The sequence below is a fragment of the Odocoileus virginianus genome, chromosome 16 (assembly GCF_023699985.2).
Source record: "Odocoileus virginianus isolate 20LAN1187 ecotype Illinois chromosome 16, Ovbor_1.2, whole genome shotgun sequence".
NCBI classification, from domain to species: domain Eukaryota; kingdom Metazoa; phylum Chordata; class Mammalia; order Artiodactyla; family Cervidae; genus Odocoileus; species Odocoileus virginianus.
Genome location: NC_069689.1, coordinates 41,634,835 through 41,657,042, shown reverse-complemented (window position 1 = coordinate 41,657,042; position 22,208 = coordinate 41,634,835). Strand labels below are relative to the sequence as shown.

At 43.0% G+C, this 22,208-nt stretch overlaps 1 protein-coding gene across 9 annotated transcripts in view; it reads right to left on the bottom strand.

The window, feature by feature from the left end:
- The window catches only part of GABRA5 (gamma-aminobutyric acid type A receptor subunit alpha5), a 95,755-nt gene that overhangs the window by 41,104 nt on the left and 32,443 nt on the right, over positions 1-22,208 (bottom strand). The window lies entirely within an intron of this gene.

The following is a 22,208-nucleotide window of genomic DNA, read 5'->3' as shown; positions in this document are numbered from 1 at the left end:
GAGTTGGTGATGGACAGGGAGGCCTGGCGTGCTGTGATTCATGGGGTCACAGAGAGTCAGACAGGACTTAGCGACTGAACTGAACTGAACATTAGAGCTACCGTATGACCCTGCAATCTCATTCTTTGGCATATATCCAGAGAAAAAAAAACTGGTCTGAAAGGATACATGCACCACAATATTTATTGCAGCACTGTTTACAATGGCCAAGACATGAAAGGAACCTAAATGTCCATCAACAGAGCAACGGATAAAGAAGATGTGGTACACATACACAATGTAGTATTACTTAATACTACTCAGCCATCAAAAAAGAATGAAATAATGTCATTTGCAGCAACATGGATGGACAGCATACTCAGTGAACTAAGACAAAGCAGAAACATCACATCACACCCCTTTTATGTGGAATCTAAAAAGACATGATAGAAATGAATGTATTTATAAAACAGACTCAAAGATTTAGAGAATGAACTTGTGGTTGCCAAGGGGAAAGGCTGGGGGGAAGGGAAAGCTGGGGAGTTTGGATGCACGCGCACACTGCTGCATTTGAAATGGTTAAGCAAGGACCTACTTACTCTATAGCAGAGGGTGCTCTGCCCAACGTTGTGCAGCATCCTGGATGGGAGAGGAATCTGGGGGAGGATGGACACATTTATATGGGTGGCTGAATCCCTTTAGTGTCCATTTGAAACTGTAACAACATTGTTAATCCGTTACACTCCAATACAAAATAAACAGTTTTTTTTTTAAGAAGAAAGTTAGCAGAAGGGAAAGTCAGAGAAATTTGAAACATGAAGACTAGACCTCATCATTGCTGGTTCAAAGACAAAGGGAAACATAATGAGGAATGTAAGTGCCCTGAAGGAGCTGAGAGAGGAACCCAGGTGACAGCAAGGATACATCCTCAGCACCACGACCACAAGAAACTGAATTCTGCCAACAGCCCTATACTGCTGATCCTTCCGTGATAACCACTGTCTGGTTCCCTACATTTCGCTGAAGGCAGGTAGACCAGGCGCCATCTAAGAGGCTGGAAGGAAACTCGAGGAGCCGCGGGAACTGCAGAGGCATCTATTCTCTCCCGGCTGGCGCAGCAGGCGTGGCAGCAGACACGCTATACTCTCTCCTCTAGTGGCTGACCCACGGACACAGCGCGTTGCAGCAGTAATGCCGCTGTTTTCTAGGTGGAGCTCACATGCGCCGACAGCAGGAAGTAGCTCGTGAGCAAGAGAGTACTTCGTGGCGTGCACGCGCGGTGCTGAAAATGATCTCAGCTGTTACCTAGCCATTATCGACAAAACGTGGGGTGAGAGAGCTGAACACGCCATCCTGGCCAATTTGCTTTCTCCCCACAAAGCCGAGTGAGGTTGGGAACAGATTCTGCCCCACAGTCTCTGGCTAACAGGCTAGATCATCAAACATCTTGATTTCAGCTCTGGGAGACCCAGAACAGAGGAACTAGATTTCTGACCTACAGACCCATGCTATAGTAAATTTGTGCTGTTATAGGACACTAAGCATGTGGTCATTTGTTATTATATTACAGTGAAAGGAGAGTATTGCAGCAGATAATCAACCCAAACTTTCCTTCTACTTCAAGACCCATCAGAATCTACGCCTACTTGACTAAGCTCAGCTAATTTCCCTCTGTTCACAAACACTGGCTTTTGATTTCTGCCAGGTCAGGCTCAGCTCTGTACACAGAACTTTTGTTTTTTGAAGGAGAAAAACAAAACAAAACAGTAGATGATGACTGTATGGTACAAATTCAGAGAGTGTGTGGCGTATGCAGATCTGTGCTGACCAGATCCCTTTCAAGGAAGGCCTTCTGCCCCGCTGCAGGGGTACAATCAGTGGACAGCCCCGCTGTCAGCTCTTGGAGGATCCAGTTGAGCTGCAGGGAGCCAACTTCCTCAAGGCCATACTCTTCCCAAGGAAGTCTGTACCTGTGACTAAGCAGGGAAGTGGACAGAGAGAGGCTCAGCCATTTGGGCTCAACATGGGCCACTCTGACAAGTTCTTCATGAGGCTGGCTGACTCCCTATAAGGCCCAAGTTGCAGGCTGTGTCCAAACCTGCTCCTCACTTTATTCATCGGTTAATTCCTAATAAACAATTTGAAACTTGTTACCCTCCAAAAGAAGTGATGTGATGGCAAAAGCAGAAGTTAACGGAATTGCTGTCACGAACCCTCGGGATGCAGGTGGTTTCTTGAAGCTGGAAGAGGCAAGGAAAGGCTTCTCCCCTAGAGAGTCCAGAAGGAATACAGTCCTTCTGCCTGAAACTTGATTTCAGCCTCATAAGACCTTTTTTAGCCTCGTTTTGGACTTCTGATCCAAAGAACTGTGGGATAAATTGTGTTTTAGCCAATAAATTTGTGATAATTTGTTACAACATCAATAGGAAAATAATACAAAATCTGATACCTGGAAGTGGGATGCTACGGTAACAAATAACCTAGAAAATGGGGAAAATGATTTGGAACTGGACAATAGGAAGAGGCTGGAAGAATTCTGAAATTCATCACAGAAAACACCTGGACTACACTGAACTTGAAATGTGAATGTTGATGATTCTGTAATGAGAACCTGTAGTGAGAAGCAAGGTAGTTGAAACCTACATTAATAAACACACTGTTTCCTAGCAATATGAACATTAAAGGCCCTAATAATGAGGGCTCAGAAGGAAATTAGGAAACTGGAAATTGGAGGACAGGCGATTTCTCGCTGTACAGTGACAGAAGGCTTATGTGGAAAGCAGAACTTATAAAAGATTATAGTAAGCTAAACAATGACCCTCAAAGATAGCAGGTCCTAATTCTGGGAAGTTGCAAACATTACCTTATACGGGAAAAGGGTCTTTACAGATGTGATTAAGTTAAGGGTGTTGAGAAGGGGAGACTGACAAGATGGTCACGAAATGCATCATAAAGACACTTAACAGGGAAAGGCAAAGGAGATCTCACACAGACAAAAGAAATGTGCTGGATGAAAGCGCGGCTATTTGAAGATGCTGTGCTGCTGGCTTTGAAGATGCAGGAGGGTGTCCTGAGCCAAGGAGTGGAAAAGGCAGACTCTGGCCCAGAGCATTCAGAGGCCTGCCAAAACCTTCATTTTGCCCCAGTGACACAGATTCCAGACTCATGGTCTCCAGAAATGTAACAGAATAAATGTGTGTTGTTTTAAGTTGTCAAGTTTGTGGTAAAATTTTTTGTAGTAGCTACAGGAAACTGATACAATAATGAAATTAGACCCTTACATGAGGAGAGTGCAAGTGAAGTGTTAAAGTTGTAGCCTCTTCCTATTGCTCATAGTAAAATGTGAGAAGAAATAGATTAAGGCAAGAACTGCCAGTGAAAAAGGGATCAGGACTCGATTTGGGAAAATTCTCAGTTTATCCAGGTTGCAAAAGATGCTATAATTAGGTGATTCATTGTGAGGAAAACAAATGCTTAAGAGGAAGCCAAGGGTGTGGTTGGACAACCTTCTGCTACTGCTTCAGACTCATTGAGGAAATTAGGTGTGTGATTCACGGATTGTCTCAACCATGTTAGCAAAAGCCAGGAATAAGGAATGAATTATTCATAAAAGATTTATGGAGGAGGTCTAGTGGTATAAATTCTTGAGACATATGCAGAAGACCTACATGATTCTTAAAAATTTTTACCAGCGGAAACACTGTCAGTTTAGACTGAAAAGGACAGACAGAAGCCAAAATGAAAGAAGGGTATCAGAACCCCAACATTCTATATGCAGGAAATAGGTAGGAAATAAACTACTCAACTGGAAACATGTGCTATCTTTCATGAAAAAGAAAGGATGACTCCAAGGGCAGAGTTTTAGTCACAGGTAATTAGTCCCAATATCCGCTGGATCATCGAAAAAGCAAGAGAGTTCCAGAAAAACATCTATTTCTGCTTTATTGACTATGCCAAAGCCTTCGACTGTGTGGATCACAATAAACTGTGGAAAATTCTCGAAGAGATGGGAATACCAGACCACCTGACCTGCCTCTTGAGACACCTGTATGCAGGTCAGGAAGCAACAGTTAGAACTGGACATGGAACAACAGACTGGTTCCAAATAGGAAAAGGAGTATGTCAAGGTTGTATATTGTCATCCTGCTTATTTAACTTATATGCAGAGTACATCATGAGAAATGCTGGGCTGGAAGAAGCACAAGCGGGAATCAAGATTGCCAACAAAAATATCAATAACCTCAGATATGCAGATGACACCACCCTTATGTCAGAAAGTGAAGAGGAACTAAAAAGCCTCTTGATGAAAGTGAAAGGGGAGAGTGAAAAAGTTGGCTTAAAGTTCAACATTCAGAAAACTAAGATCATGGCATCTGGTCCCATCACCTCATGGGAAATAGATGGGCAGACAGTGGAAACAGTGTCAGACTTTATTTTTTTGGGGCTCCAAAATCACTGCAGATGGTGACTGCAGCCATGAAATTAAAAGATGCTTACTCCTTGGAAGGAAAGTTATGACCAACCTAGATAGCATATTAAAAAGCAGATACATTACTTTACCAACAAAGGTCCGTCTGGTCAAGGCTATGGTTTTTCCAGTGGTCATGTATGGATGTTAGAGTTGGACTGTGAAGAAAGCTGAGTGCCAAAAAATTGATGCTTTTGAACTGTGGTGTTGGAGAAGACTCTTGAGAGTCCCTTGGACTGCAAGGAGATCCAACCAGTCCATCATGAAGGAGATAATTCCTGGGTGCTCATTGGAAGGACTGATGCTGAAGCTGAAACTCCAATACTTTGGCCACCTCATGAGAAGAGTTGACTCATTGGAAAAGACCCTGATGCTTGGAGGGATTGGGGGCAGGAGGAGAAGGGGACGACAGAGGATGAGATGGCTGGATGGCATCACCGACTTGATGGGCATGAGTTTGAGTAAACTCCGGAAGTTTGTGATGGATAGGGAGGCCTGGCGTGCTGCAATTCATGGGGTCACAAAGAGTTGGACACGACTGAGCGACTGAACGGAACTGAACTGAATTAGTCCCAGGCCTTGAAAACTGCTGTTTGCCTAACTGGATTTAGAAATTTGGGAGGAACACTGCTTCCTTTTGTCCTATTAGTTTCTTTGCTTTCAAATGGCAATATCTTTAACTGCTATCCTATGCTTGTCCTACCATTGTATTCTGTGGGTAATATCTTGTGGGCTGAAGCTGAAGCTCCAATACTTTGTCTACTTGATGCGGTAGAACCAACTCCTTGGAAAAGACCCTGATGCTGGGAAAGGCTGAAGGCAGGAGAAGGGGGTGACAGAGTAAGAGATGGTTAGATAGCATCACCAACCCAGTGGACATGAATCTGAGCAAATTCTGGGAGATAATGAAGGACAGGGGACCCTGGTGTGCTGCAGTCCATGGGGTCACAAAGAATCAGACATGACTTAGCAACTGAGGACAGTGAACAACAACAAATTTGTTTCTTGAGCTCCACAAATTCACAGATAAGAACCGTGCCTCAGGGAAGCTCATACAGCTGATTTAGATGATTCAGATTTGGAACTTGGGAGCTGATAAGATTTAGTTGAGATTATGGACTTTAATTTGATTCTGTAATTGCTTGAGACTTTGAAGGATACTGGCATGTGATTAATGTTTTTTTCATGTGTGACAGACATGAATTTGGTGGGCAGAACATAGACTGTGGTAGGCAAAACAATGATTTTGCCAAAGATGTTCATGTCTTAATCCTTCCTCTTCCTACTTATAAACATAAAACCTACTATGGCAAAAGGGACTTTTCAGATGAGATTAAATTAAGGATTTGGGGATGGGGAGATTACCCTGATTATCTGGGTGGGCCCAGTAGGCACCAAGGCTACTGATAAGGAGACAGGAGTGTCTGAGTTGGAGGGGGAGATGTGGTGCTGGAAGCAGTGATGGTGGGAGCAGTGATGCTGGACCATGAATCGAGGGGGGCAGGCAGCCTCCAGAAGTTTGGGAAGGTAAGAAAAAAACTTTCCACTAGGGAATCTGGAACAGACACAAACCTCCCAAAGTGAGACATGTTTCAGACTTCTGGTCTCCAGAACAGTGAGATAATAAATGTGTACAGTTTAAAACTGTACAGTTTAAAACTGCCACTAAGTTTGTGGTAATTTGTTACAACAGCAATAGGAAACTAACAGATTAGTTTCAATAAAGTAAAATAATAATTACTAATCCAATAACCAGCTGCCAAATAATTTTCACAAAGTTGAAAAAGAAATTTTCATTTCATCAACTTATAAATAGCTCACAAAGTGTTCAATTCTGTATAGTTCAGTTCAGACACTCTTATGTCTGACTCTTTGTGACGCCATGGACTGCAACACGCCAGGCCTCCCTGTCCATCACCAACTCCAAGACCTTGCTCAAACTCATGTCCATCAAGTCAGTGATGCCATCCAACCATCTCATCCTCCGTTGATCCCTTCTCCTCCTACCATCAATCTTTCCCAGCATCAGGGTCTTTTCCAATAAGTCAGTTCTTCGCATCACGTGGTCAAAGTATTGGAGCTTCAGCTTCAGCATCAGTCCTTCCAATGAGTATTCAGGACTGATTTCCTTTAGGATGGCCTGGTTGGATCTCCTTGCAGTCAAACGGACTCTCAAGAGTCTTCTCCAGCACCCACAAAAGCGTCAATTGTTCATCAGTCAGCTTTCTTTATGGCCCAACTCTCACATCCATACATGACTACTGGAAAAGTCATAGCTTTGACTAGATGGACCTTTGTTGGCAAAGTAATGTCTCTGCTTTTTAATATGCTGTCTAGGTTGGTCATAATTTTTCTTCCAAGAAGCAAGCATCTTTTAATTTCATGGCTGCAGTCATCATCTGCAGTGATTTTGGAGCAGAAGAAAATAAAGTCTCTCACTGTTTCCCCATCTATTTGTCCTGAAGTAATGAGACTGGATGCCATGATCTTAGTTTTTTGAATGTTGAGCTTTAAGCCAGCTTTTTCACTCTCTTCTTTCACTTTCATCAAGAGGCACTTTAGTTCCTCTTTGCTTTCTGCCATAAGGGTGGTGTCATCTGCCTATCTGAGGTTATTGATATTTCTCCTGGCAACCTTGATTCCAGCTTGTGTTTCATCCAGCCCATAATTCACATGATGTACTCTGCATATAAGTTAAATAAGCAGAGTGACAATATGCAGCCTTGACATACTCCTTTCCCAGTTTGGAACCAGTCCATTCTCCATGTCAAATTCTAACTGTTGCTTCTTGACCTGCATACAGATGTCTCTGGAGGCAAGTAAGGTGGTCTGATATTCCCATCTCTTGAAGAATTTTCCACAGTTTGTTGTGATCCACACAGTCAAAGGCTTTAGCATAGTCAAAGAAGCAGAAGTAGATGTTTTCCTGGAATTCTCTTGCTTTTTCTATGATCCAACAGATGTTGACAATTTGATCTCTGGTTCCTCTGCCTTTTCTAAATCCAGCTTGAACATCTACAAGTTTTTGGTTCATGTTCTTTTGAAGTATAGTTTGGAGAATTTTGAGTATTACTTCGCTAGTGTGTGAGATGAGTACAGTTGTGAGGTAGTCTGAACATTCCTTAGGATTGGAATGAAAACTGAACTTTTCCAGTCCTGTGGCCACTGCTGAGTTTTCCAAATTTGCTGGCATATTGAGTGCAGCACTTTCACAGCATCATCTTTTAGGATTTGAAATGCTTCAGCTGGAATTCCATCACTTCTACTAGCTTTGTTCATAGGGATGCTTCCTAAGACCCACTTGACTTCACATTCCAGGATGTCTGGCTCTAGGTGAGTGATCACACCATCGTGATTATCTGGGTCATGATGATCTTTTTTGTACAGTTCTTCTGTGTATTCTTGCCACCTCTTCTTAATATCTTCTGCTTCTGTTAGGTCCATACCATTTCTGTCCTTTATTGAGCCCATCTTTGCATGAAATGTTCCCTTGGCACAGAGTGTTCACTACCATGAAAATCACAGCCTGGGTAATGAAAGGTACTGGATGTCTCATGCAGAGTACCCTGGCTTGATCAGTGACTGAGGTCCAGGCTGCACCTCCACCCTTTTTACCCCCTCCCTCCCCATCCTCCTTGGCAACCACAGGTCTGTTCCCTATATCACTAAGTCTGTTTTGTTTCTTAGATATGACTTGTGTCATATTTTAGATTTCACACATAAGTGGTATCATATGTATTTGTCTTTCTCTGTCTGACTTACTTCACTCAATATGACAATCTCTAGATCCATCCATGTTCCTGAAAATAACATTATTTAATTCCTTTTGACAGCTCAGTAATATGCCTTCACGGGTCACTCAGTGGAAGCATCACCTTCCTATCACAATGCTGCAGTGACTCTCAGGTAATATGTGGAATTTACTTGAGGACTCTTGAAATTCAGTACTCACACAGTACTTAATGATTGGTGTTATGGGGAAGAGGCAAGGCTTAATTTGGCTGTGACATGTTTCCAAGTGAGCTTTCGGAAGGGACATGCATGTGTGTGTTAAGTTGCTTCATTTCTGTCTGACTCTGCAACCCCATGGACTTTAGCCCACCAGGCTCCTCGGTCCATAAGATACTCCAGGCAAAAATATTGGAATGGGTTGCCATGCCCTCCTCCAGGGGATCGTCCCAACCCAGGGATCAAACCCCAGTCTCTGTATTGGTAGGCGGATTCTTTACCACTAGTGCCAACTGAGAAGCCGCTTGGAAGGAACACAGAAATGCCTAATACACAAGTTTCTACTGGCAGTGCCTGCATCCATTGGAAGCGCGGCTGGGGCTGGAGGTGGCGGAGGTCTGGCACTGCAGGTGGCGTTACCACATGCAGCACCATCACTGTTGTGTGGCCTCCCCGTGCTGCTCTGGTTATTCCCGTCAGGTGGGGCTGTGCAGGGCCCCTTCAACGCTCCGGAGACTCTTCCTTGCTCTGCACCTGAGTCACGTCCTCAGACAGAAAGCTGCAGATTCATATCTGCATGAGGAACATATTTTGTGCTGGGTAGAGACGGGGGAGGTCTCTGAAAGAAGCCTAGCTCTGAGAATTATATGCTTCTTTTCCTTATATTTGATTTACCACTAGACTAGCAAATAACAGAGGTTTACTCAGGTATTACAAATAGTTGGTCTTTTTACTAGTATAATATGTGCTTATTTACATGTCCATATATTATGTATTTATTAATTCACTGGTGCTAGGTACAGATAGCCCTACTTCTGCTTCAGAAACTTCCCCATGAGCCCTGCTTAATGTAAAAATCTTATTTATTGGAGTTTTCTCCTTTATACTCCTATGCTTAGAAGAACTGCAAACTTCTTCAATGAATACAAGAATACATGAATGCATTTCTCTTCCTGTAAACAATCACTGTTCTGTGTGTCGTGATAAACACTGAAATACCAAGTTCACTATCTGTCAGCTAGGTATGGCTGGTGTTCCCAGAAACTAACTGTGATTCATAATAATGTTTTGAGGAAAATACACTCTAAAGCTCATGTATAAAAAACATATATATATATATATATAAAACTAAAGCTCAGTTCTCTAAAACAGAACTTTTAAGCCCTAAACAGTAACAAATTGGGAGCAATGTATGTTGGAACCCAAAGGTCACTGCCAGGAGCAGCTGCCCCCACCCTGTCTTTTCACTAACTAACCTGTGCAAACTGGTCCCTTCGGGGACAGTCATAGACCTACTGAAATTGTGTTTGATCCAAATCAGAACTGCAAGCCTAGTTTTATTCCGGGTCTGGCTATGATGCCTGTTCTGGTTAGTTGCCCTCCTGAGGGATCTTTGCCTTAGCACTTACCCTGGCCTAACCAAATCTAACGAAGGGGTTTGGTCTGTGATAAAGATGAGAAGAGATACCAAGTTTAGCAGGTACAGTCCAGGTGGGGGTGGGGAGCAGTCCATGAACAAAGGGTGCAATGGCTTGTTTAAAAGCAACAGAATTTAAATTCAGTGGATAGCCTTGTAGAAAGAAAAACTTAGGGCCTTATCTGAAAGTTCCAATAATACTATACTAAAATGATCTGTGTTTTTGTTTCTACAACTGTAAACTTCCACACTTAAAAAAAAAACTGTTATTGAAATAACATAATGAAACTCTTCTTTTTAGCAATGAAATTAAATGCTACAACTTACTTCCAGTTTGAGTTACACTTTTCATGTCATCCTAAAGCTAACTGATTCATTTTGTGCTCTTCAATGTAACAGGAATGTACAAGGGACCAATCATCAGAATTATATTCTGCTAAAAATCCTCTTTGAACTTGCACTGTTCATTAGGACTATCATTCCCCTTCAGCTGTTGGAAAGAAGATGCCAGAAATTCTTCTATCTTTTTGGAAAACTAGTAGATGAGTGACAATTTTACAAACAGTTATATTTCTTAGCAAAAAGGGATATAAGCTTTATTGATCTACTTGGATTAACATAGCTATTTCTTTTTTAATGTTTGTGTTTCTCAGGAAGACACTATGATTGATGTGAGATTGGAAAATTTTGGTTAATTTTTTATGTGTATCCACACACCCAGCAATAAACCGTCTTAATAAATCAAATGTAGGAAGATAAACACAAGCCTGGGCAATAAAAATAATGCTTCAAAAAAGAAACAGCACAAATATGCAAAGACATTCCTTTCTCAAAGTGAAATTCAAGTACATCTCTAATCACAAGGCATAATGCAATCAACAGTGTCATGGGAGAATAGATAGTAAAACGGAACAGACCCAGCTCCAAAGCTCAGCTCAGTCTCCATGTGCCCACATTCCCTATAAAGGGGATTATATTGATATAAAGCTTATCTTACAGTGTTAAGTCCCAACATACCAAATACCAATACAGATGTGTTGTACAAAGGCTGACAAACAGTAAATGCTTTGAAAATTCTAGAGGAGAAGTAAAGGTAACATCAGTAGAAGTGAGGGACTAGGGAACAAACACAGTGAATAAACTGCAAAAACGGTCAGCATCAACTTTTTATGAAACTCGGGCATCAAAAAATAAAAAATAGCCAGAGAATATTTTGTAAAAAAAAAAAAAAAAAAAAGCCTGAAAACCTGTAAGCAAGTTCTGTAGCATTTTAATTTTCCCTGGTACCAGGCCCCACTCTCCAGCTCTGCAGTGCTCTTGAAAACAGGAACGCATGTTCCTGGTGCAGGTTACTGGTAACAGGAAGGATATGGACCTTATTCTTACAGAATGTTAGTTGCTTCTTTTGATCTGTCTTGTGGGTCCTGCAGGACTGGCTCAAAGGCTTGCCTTTGTTTCAACTGACTTAGAGATGTCCTCCTAGGGTATTTAGGTTGAAAACATCTGAAGGTAAATGTATTCAGCACGGTCACAGGGGCAATGGATATAGACGGGGCAAGCAAGAAACAGATGGAAAGCCTAGAAGGAGAAGCTGAAGGGGAGATACTTGGGGACAGAGGGGGTGTAAAGTGCCCACATATTCCAGAGAGTCTAGAAGGCCATGTGCATGCTCAGGACTGAATACATGCTCAGAAGAGACTCAAGAAGACCCTAAGTTCTCATATCCAGCTGACCCTCAGGCTCTGAACATGCAGGAAGTGAAAACTATGGCAAAGTTGTAAACTGCTTGGCTGAGCTTTAAAAAGCACTCCAACAGACACATGAGCTGATCCACAAAGACTGAAAGAGTTTTTATTTTCTGTTTTTTTGCTCCAGGTTATTAAGGAATCTCTATCAAACCACTAGTTGACCATTAATCTAATGAGTGACCACACATGACAAAGAATACAGATTTTTAAAAGTTGTTGAGAAAACTCACTAAACAATACCACAGAAAGCAAAGCAGGAAACTCTATTTATGGAGCAGGATTTGATTTCCTGAGATACTATATTTTGACAATCAAAACATCCAATTTCAACAAAAATTTAAGAGGCATAAAAACAGACCCCACAAAAATAGATATCCCATTCACAAGCGAAAGAAAAAATGAACAGATGCAGTCCCCGAGGAAGCAAAGACACTGGACTCACCAAAAATCCCTTTAAATCAATTGCCTTAAATGTCAAGGAGCTAAAGAAAACAATGGGCAGAGAAATTAAGCAAACCTAGAGAACAACAGCTCAACAAAGAGAAAATATCAATAAAGAGAGAAAAGGTATCATAAGAATCAAACATAAATTTTTCAGGTCAAAAGATATCAATAATTGAAAGGAAAAAGTCACAAGAGGGTTTCAATAGCAGATCTGAGATGGAAGAATCAGCAAACTCGAAGATAAGTCAAGTAAATTTATCCAGCTCAAGAAAAAAGAGAAAAAGATTGAATGAAAATGAATAAAGCCCAAGAGACCTCTGGGAAACCATCAAAAATATCAAAATAGAGACTTCCCTGCTGGTCCAGAGACTAGGACTCTGTGCTCCCAATGCAGGAGGTCTGGGTGCAATCCCTGCTCTGAGAACTAAATCCCACACACCGCAACTAAGAGTTCCCATGCTGCAACTAAGATCCTGCAAACCACAACGAAGATCAAAGATCCCATGTAACACGACTAAGACTTGGCACAGTCAAACAAATAAACTGATTACATTTTAAAAAAGAATACCAAAGTGTACACAGTAAGAATCTCAGAACAAGTGCAAAATGAGAAAGGGGCAGAAAGTGTATCTGAAGAAATAATGACCAAAAATGTCTTCATTTAATCAGAAATATCAACATCAAAGTTAAAAAAAAACTCCAAGTAGGATAAACTTAAAGAGATCCACACTAAGACACATTGTAATCTAACTGTTGAAAGCCAAAGATGAAGAGAGAATTTGGAAAGCAGCAAGGTAGAAGTAACTCATCTTGCCCTGGATATCCTAAATAAGGTTAACAACTGATTTCCATCAGAAACCATGGAAGTCAGAGGCAGTGAAGGAACATGTTCAAAGTGCTGCAAGAAACTAAGTGTCCTTCAAAACTGAAGGAGATACTAAGATATCCGAGATAAACAAATGCTGAGGGCATTCACTGATGATAGATCTACTCTATTATAGACACTAAAGGCAGCTCTTTAAGTGAAAACAAAGGAGCACAGGAGTAACTGCGAGTCACGTGAAGAAATGAGGAACACCAGTGCTAACAAAGACACAGGTGAACAAAACATAAAAGCCAGTATTATTCTTATTTTAGGTTCATAAACCTCTCTATTATATGATTTTAAAGACAACGAAATGGTAATTATAAATCCATGTTACTGGGTACTCTCTACTTAAAGATGCAATTTGTGACAGTAACAACATACGAGGAGGACAGAACTATAGGGTCAAACTTTTATACACTATTGAAACTAAGTCAGTATCAATTTGAACTAGATTGTCATAAATGTAGAAGCTGATGTAAATCCCCAGAGTAAGCTTTAAGAAAATAACTAAAAAATATACAGTAAGAGAAGTGAGATAGAACTGAAATAGTGCATTATAAAAAAATAATTAAATACCAAAGAAACCAATAATGGAAGAGTTGAGGAACTAAAAACAATTAAGGCATAAAGAAAGCAAATAGACTTAATCACTTCCTTAAAGACCCTATCCCCCAATACAGTCACCTTCTGAGGCACTGAGGATTAGGATTTCAACATGTGAATTTGGAAGGACACAGTTCAGCCAGTGACAACATCCCTTACTACATTATTTTGAGTCCTTCCTTGTCAGTAATTATATTAAATCTAAATGGAAACAAACACTTCAGTTAAAAGCAAGAGATGAGTAGAATCAATAAAGAAATATGAACTAACTATATACTCTCCATAAGGGATTCACTTTAGTTCCAAAAATTGAAAGTGAAAAAAGTTGAAGTTGAAAGTGAATGGATGGGAAAAAGCAAACATAGCCAAAAGAGAGATCAAGGTAAAAATTTTTACAAGAGACAAAGAAGGACCCTATATAATGACGAAAAACTCAATCAGTTAGAATATATAGAAGTTATAAACAAAAATGAACCTCAAAAATATATGAGGCATAAACTGACAAAATTCAGGAAAAATAGACAGTTTTACAATAATACTTGGAGATCTCAACATCCCACTTTCAGTAATGTTAGAAAAGCCAGACAGAATAATAACAGGGAAGTAGAAGGTTTAAACGACACTATAACCCTAGTAGACCTACCAGACTTATACAGAGAACTTTATCCAACAATAGCCCTCTTTTCAAAGGCACATACAACATTGTCCCAGACAGACCACACGAACAGCCGTAAAATAACTCTCAAAAAATTTCAAACTATTGAAATCATACAGAGCATTTCCCTTGACAGCAATGGAAAGAAACTAGGAATCAGTAACTGAAGAAAAATGGAAAATTCCTCAAATATGTGAAAATTAAATAATACAGTCCTAAATAACAAATGGATCAAAGAATAAATCACAAGAGAAATGAGATAAAACTTTGAGATGAATGGAAAGAAAAACACAGCATTTGAAAACTTATGGGATGCATTAAAAAGAGTGCTCAGAGTGAGATTCAGAGCTGCAAATAGCCTGCTTTTAAAAAGAAGAAAGATTTAAAATCAGTAAACCAATTTTACATATTAAGGAACTAGAAAAAGAAGACCTAACTAGACCCAAAGCTAACTGAAGGAAGGAAATAATAAAAACTGGCTAAGTGAAACAGCAAATAGAAAAACCTCAGCTTTTCTCCCAGAGAAGTCAAAGGCTGTGAGCCAGTGAGGCCACAGAGCCAGTCTTCCCCACCGCAGACGCCGTAGTTTTCCATGCCCGAGTCTCTTCTTCCAGAATTCTAAACGCTGTGAATAACAGACATTAGACCAGGATTTACTATGTTATCTAACATATTTTAACAACCCAGAATCTTCCAAATGATGACCACATCCTTCCTTGGGGAGCTGACAGGAAGGGTGGTGTTGGAGCACGCGGATAAGTAGGTGAGACACTTGCTAAACTGGGAGGTGCTCGGTGTCTGAGCCCCATCTGAGTGGTGGCTGCAGCCTCCTTAAAGCAAGGATTGGGTTAGATTTTCTGTTGGCCTCACGAACAGTGGGCATGTCTTTGTTCAGACTTAGAGACTCGGTGATTTTCTTCCTAGACTGTTCATGGAAAGAGAGTCTGGAGACCCTTCCTCCTGGGGGCTTTGGTTTTTGCTAAGGACACAAAGAAGAATCAAAGGTCTTTACCAGATGCGAGAAAGCTTATTAACAAAAAGGAGAGAAAGAGCAGGTCAGAGTCCAACACAACTGAGTGACTGAGCACACACAGAGAAAGAACAGAGAGAATAGCTTAAGGGTGAACTGCGCAGGTGAAGGGAGGCAAATGGCCCTGAAGAGCTGGGGTGCAGATCTTCTAACACAGGGTTACCTGCATAGTCCAAGGGGGTCACTGGTTGACAGCTGCATGTTATATAACATGATGCTCTACTGAACATGCACTTCCAATAATTCAGTCTGTTATAATTAGATGTATTTATTCATGGCATATTAATAAGCAGTTAATAAGTCCAACAGCTGCCGAAGGTTACTTTAGTCAGGATAGTGTGAGCCCTGCATATGTGCTAGACTAGGGAAAGTCCTGCCAGTTGGCCACGGGGGTTCTTCCGGCCCCCTATTTTTGGAGTACTGTATTGGAGGCAGGGCTGGTAAATTACTTGGTGGATTAGGCTGCGAGGGTCGGTTAGCTGAAGGGGCCGCCTCTCCTCGCTCGCTGCTAACTTCCTGCCTGTCAGGACTGCCCATCAGTATCATTCCTCTCAATTTCCATGACTGCGGTTTGGCCATCACTCTCTTCTTTTCACTTCACATTTCAGAATGCTCTACTCTTTACTCTGGCAACTCATTTTGTGACAGTCTATCATTTCCAGAAAGTGGCCAGACAAATATTTTGGAACTGTGTGGAGTTTCTGTGAATCAGGAAGAGTTTCAGGTTTTTTTATCATTTAAATTTCTGAGCTCAAGGCTACCAGTCCCCAAGTGTCATCAACTTATGGAAAGTGCATTACTTGTAGAAAACAGTATGATAAAATGTGCCCTAAAAAGTCCCTTTTTGGATTAGTTTTTATCCCCAGCACACAGCGAAGAGCCTATAAGTAACACTGACTAGTCTTCATGATGCAACTTTGCAGAGCAGAGAATGAGATACTTGTAGCACAGAAGCCGAGCATAAAACAGGAAAAGTGACAAGAGGTTCTGCTTATCATCAGTAGGCTTATCATAAAAGATGTATGCATTCTGAAACTCTAGATTTACCAGTGAGTGAGCTGCACTTCTCCAGGTCTGTACGGAATTCAGAGTGCGGTGAGGAAGCCGTGCGTGGTGGGTTGGCGTGGTTTGTACCGCACTGTAGCTTCTCACTGATGTCTGGGTGTGTTTGCTAAGAGAGCCAAAACAAAGTGTCACAGATTCAAGGGCGAAAACCACAGACATAAATTTTCTCATGGATCTGGAGGCTGGAAGTGTGAGTTGGAAGCCAGCCTGGTGGCTGCTGAGGCCTCTCTTCTTGGCTTACAGACGCATTCTTCTCCCTGTGTCCTCACAGTCTTTTTGTGCGTAGCTGTGTCCCCATCTCTTCCTATAAAGACACCACGCACAGAGGGCCAGAGGGCCAGGATTCATTCTAAAGACCTCTGTTTAACTTAATTATCTCTTTAAAGGACCTATCTCCAAACACAGCCACATTCTGAGGAATCGGGAGTTAGGGCTTTAACACACAAACTTGGCAGGAAGGACACAATTTGTCCCACAATAATAACAAAATCACTTGCTTCTTACCTTCAACACCCTCCCCCACCTTTCTGACTTAACAAAAATTGTGGCATACAGACTAAAACAATGAGGAAATCTACCTGAATTGGTGAATTTGGATTGTTGAAAAGTGACTTTACAAAGGGGGGTGAAAATTTGGCATTTGTGAGACATTATGTTTCATTTCATATGCCTTTTATGAGATCTTCTGAACAGTTTTTTTTATGGCTGCTTTGCAGAGACACCAAGAAACTTTTGGTTCATTTGGGGCCAACATTAATGCACATACCCAGAGACACCTCAGAGCCCTAAGATATATATATATATGTGTGTGTGTGTGTGTGTGTGTGTGTGTGTGTGTATATATATATATATATATATATATATATATACAATCTATTCCAAATAGCCTTTCTACTCTTGTGTGACTCAAGAGAAGGAGACCCCAGAAGTGCTGGGTTCTGAGGAAATTCAAGATCGAGGAATGGCCGAGGGTGGGAAGTATGTAAACTGATGACTCTAGAGGAAAAACGTGTAACGAAAGGGAGGTGGGTGGGGCCCCCTCCATCCCTTCATAGGAAAGTCTGAGCAGGATCTGCTTGGCTTTCACGGAGACGCTGACCAGCCTGGCTGACAACTAAATGACTTTCTCCTCTGGCCAGTAAAAAAGAAAGCTTTTGAAATGCTGTGAAAAAGCTTTTCTCACTTGTGTTTACAAAAACCCTAGAACACGGGTACTATTTTTATACCCATCTTACAAATGAAGTTACAAAATCTCTCCCATGTCTCACAATTAATGGCATAGTTAGGATTCCAACCCAAGCAGAACAGTTCCAGTATCTGCACACAAGTTGGCGTCAAGTCAGGAATTTGCAAGTCAGTTAACAAGCTCTGTATCCCTAACAAGAGACACTCAGTGTTTCAAATTGTCTTGGCTTCTGTGTTCAGAAGGACTCCCTGAGAGCCAGGGGCCGACCAAGTGCCAAGGCAACATTCCCAGTGGAGGTGAAGGGCCCGCGTGGCCGAGCGGACAGGCAGGACAGGAGGGCCAGGCGGCCCCTGGTAGCCAGGGCAGGAAAAACCAACAAAACACTAGCGGAGCAGTTGCTATTTGGGAAGAACTCTGGGCCACAATCCAGACCTTGACAGATGAGCCTGAGGGGTGTCCTACAGGTCATCATCGTGTGGTCAACGTGGGACCACACAAGATGAAATCAAGGCTTGTGTTTTACAGAACATCAGCAAATAGACAGGCTGGACCATGGAAACAGAAGAATTTTCAAGGAGGAAACTGGGGAATAAGAAGACGAGATACCCAAGGGCCTGAGGCTCTGCTGGCCAGGCTGTGCCTCTGGATCTGTGTGGCTTTAAAAGTTACCAAGTCTCAGTTCAGCTCTTCAAAAGAGGGAAAAATATACTCCTAACATCTCTGAGGGAGAGCACACGCACCTCGAATGGCTAAAATAACAGATATTAGCATCTTCCTAATGTGGGAGGAAAGGAAGAGTCTGGTGAGCACAGAGCCCAGGGAAGCACAGGTTTATGCAGCGAAGGACGGTGAATGCCTGTAGAGGGGGATCATGCCCCAGCGTCCGGAGGCCAAGAGATTAAGATGAAGGCCAGTGAGGGCAAGTGGGTCTCACCGGGTTCATCCTCAACAATCAGGGACCGGCTTTTATAAACACATGACAGACAGAGGGCAACAGCCTAGAGCCGCGTGTTCGACATGTTGCTGATCTGCTGCAGAGAGCAGCAGTCCCTACTCCAGGGCATCTGAGAAGGAAGGAGAAGGCTGGTCAGTCGAGGGGTCAGGAGAGGTTCTGCTCCTTGCCCTAGAATTCCCAGGGGCCCAAAGCAGAAGGAACTAGCCTTGTATACAGGGAATCGGTTCTTGCCCGCCTTTTATTCTTCTGAGATATCATCACACATTTTCAACACTATTTCACTTGGACTGCTATTTCCATATTTTTGCACATTTTTGTCCCTAAGTTTAGAACACTCTTGCAAATCTTCCCCTCAACCCACAAAGCCATGCCCCCCACAACTCAGCTCAGTCTTCCATCACTTCCTCTAATAACCCTGCCTCCTGCCCACCAGCCCAAGAAGGCAGGTCCCCATGGTCCTGTTCCCAAATATGCCTGCCTCCACGTCCATGACATCCAGGGTCTACGGATGGTATTTATGTGCCATCTAAACTGGAGCTGGCCTGTCAGTCGGTCTGTCTCCTGCCCTCCATCCTTTTCTCCCCTCTTGCTCCATCCCTTCATCAACTGAGAGAGAAAGGGGAGAAAAGGATGGTTCAGTGAAGAGCTCATAGGGTGAAGGGCAGGAGACAGACTGGCTGATAGGTCAACTCCAGAGATCGCTGCTTACTTATCTAAACTAACACACAGGGAGACAGCAAAACCAACCTTCCTCTCGCCTCCCCCTCCGGTTTAATAGTTTAATGATGTACTTTCAGCTTCAAGATTAAGGCTCATCCCCTCAACGCCCCCCACACACCCACGCAGGCTCACACGTTGCTCTGGCTCTGGCACCGACATCCTCTGTAACGTCCTTCCACAAGCTCAGTCTTGCACCAGGAAAACAGAGAGTAGGGAAGGAGGAGAATGACCTCCAGACGTCTGTGCAACTGTCTGTTTTCCAGCCCGGGGATGAGTACAGCTTGTGTGCTTGGCGGGGAGGGATCACTGTCCGTGCAGGGGTGGGGAGGCCCGCAGAGCCCCCCGGAGACAGCTCTGTCATCTGCCGGCCCTTCAGACCCGCTGTTCAGGGCGAGGCCTCTGCTGCTCAGCACCCAGGGAAAGGGCTCAACAACGTGTTGAAAATCAAACCAAAATGTCGAGCGCTCGCATCTTCGTGTGCAGCCTCAGAGCCACACGATCTGAGTGTAACGAACATGGAGTTCAGCCTTCCTCTGGCCCTTTCAGGAAACCCTGGTGCCCTTCAGGCATCCTCATGCACGCATTCCTGCACACTGTGACCTCAGAACAGCGCTGCTTTGCAAGGCAAACCTGGGAATCATTGCTGACACTTGTCATGCACATATCTCTCCGTTTCAATTCCACCAGCAAGTCTGTCAGTTCGCCTCTAAAATGACTGTTTCACCTCATTTCTTTGGTTTGTCTCCCAAAGATCTGCCCTCATCTCCTGCCTGATGTGGCAAACCCCCTAAGAGCACTGTGTGATTCCACTCTGAAGCCTGATTCCTCTAAGCCCTGTTCTTTTTGCAAGACAGCAGATACCTAAGCTTAACCCTCTGCACTTCACTCCCAGCTTCAGCCTTTCCTTCACTCCTTAAAATGCTGGTTCAGGACACCAAGCCAATGCCACCTTGTCTTTCTGGCTAAAATTGCAAAGAGACTTAGAGAAGCCTTTCCTGGGCCCATCCCCAATCTAAAGGGCCTTTCCTGTTAGTCTCTCCCATGTTCTTTTTCTTCTCTGTTTTAATAGTAACAGAGAATAACATTTTCTATGTCTATATTTAAAGGTGTGAGCTTCCTGGCTGGCTCAGTGGTCAAGAATCCACCTGCAATGCAGGAGACACAGGAGACACAGGTTCGGTCTCTGGGTCTGGAAAGATGCCCTGGAGGAGGGAATGGCAACCCACTCCAGTATTCTTGCCTAAAGAATCCCATGGACAGAGCAGCCTGGCAGGCTACAGTCTATGGGGTCACAGAGAGTCAGACACAATTAAGCACACACACATTATTGGCCTCATTAGTACTGTCTGAAGCACTGTGGGGAAGAAATAGGTTCAATAGTAAAACCCAGATTTGCAATGTTTATTATTTTTTGTTGGATGCCTTTAAAAATATTTAGAATCTACTTGATTTTTCATATGTTTAAATGCTTTTTTAAAAGTCACTTTATTAAAAGAGGAGTGACATCATCACATTGAAGGCCCAGTCCCTTTCCCTCCACAAAGATCAACAACTGAATTGCTCTTCATGAACAAAAACAGCTCTGAGAGATATGGAGCCCACACTCCACTTCTTAGGAGAAAAGATCTGGGTGAGCGATCAGGTTCCACAGCTGTTCTCAACACTTTGCAAAGGTCCTATTTCACTTACATGCAATGAAGACTGGCCAAACCAATATACAACATGGCTAGACACAGGAAGAAAAACAGGGGCTACTAGGAGCAGCCACACAGCAGAATGACCGTGTCTCACAGCGACTGCTCTGTAGACAAAACTGGCAGTCACCAGTGAGGGAAGTGAAGGCAGCACAGCCATCATCGACATCCTGCAGACCTCACCAGCCTTCACCCCACAGGCATCTCAGTGACACAGCTACCAGAGTCTTCCCCAGTCCCACTCCTGTGTCCCCGCCAGAGCCTGGGCACCACACCAGCAGCCGGGCCAGGCCTCTGTGTCTGCACGAGTTCCCGCCGAGACGTCGCCACTGACGCCCACCACCATGGACGCACTGAGGCCAGCCCACCCAGCAGGACTGTGAACACTGTCAGCCTCCGCTACAGTGAGGCTACAGGAGAGCACACCAGAGCCAGGGGCCCCACCACAGCTGGTGGGCCCGGACTGGGCCCTGACTTCTGCCGCTGACCTACACCACTACACTCCCCTGCAGCTGGCCCTTCTTTCCCGCTGTGTGCCACCACGCCCCCAGCCTGACCATCATGCCACACCCATGGCATGATCCAGCAGTCACAAGCGCACACAGACATTCAGGGCCCCTGTGGTTGGCCTTGCCCCTCCATCATTACATATGTGTCTTCAGCTGGCCCCGCAGGTGAGGGAGTGCATACCACCAGTTCTGGCCACCACCACAATCGTTAAGTCCTTATCCAACAACAATTACTTGATGTGAATGTAAATGGATTGAATTTTCAAATCAAAAGGTACAAAACAGGTGGATGGACAGAAAAACATGACCCAATCATATGTGGCCTATAAGAGACTCACATTAACTTTAAGGACACAAACTGGCTCAAAGGGAAGGCACAGAAAAAGATATTCCACGAAAATGCAAACTGAAAGAAAGCAGAAATAAGTGTACTGATATCAGAAAAAAACAGACTTTAAACCAAAACTGTAAGAAGAAACAAACAAGGTCATTACATAATGATAACAGCTCAATTCACCAACATGATATAACAATCCTGAATATGCATGCACCCAATATCAGAATACCTAAACACACTGATCAAATACTAACAGACCCGAAGGGAGAAATAGACACTACAGTGATAGTAAGGAACTTCAAAACCCCACTTGGAACAATATCATTGCTTCAACTTTCACTATCCAGACAGGAAATGAGTAAGGAAAGTTGGACTAGAAATATACTTTAGACCAATGGACCTAACATCCACATACAGAACATACCACCCAAGAGCAGCAGGACAAACACTCTCCATGAGTGCACATGGAACATTCTCCAGGATAGGACACAAGAAGTCTTAGCATACTTGAGAGGACTTCATTCATGCCAAGTGTCTTTCTGATCATGATGGTATGAAATTAGAGATCAACAACAGGAGGAA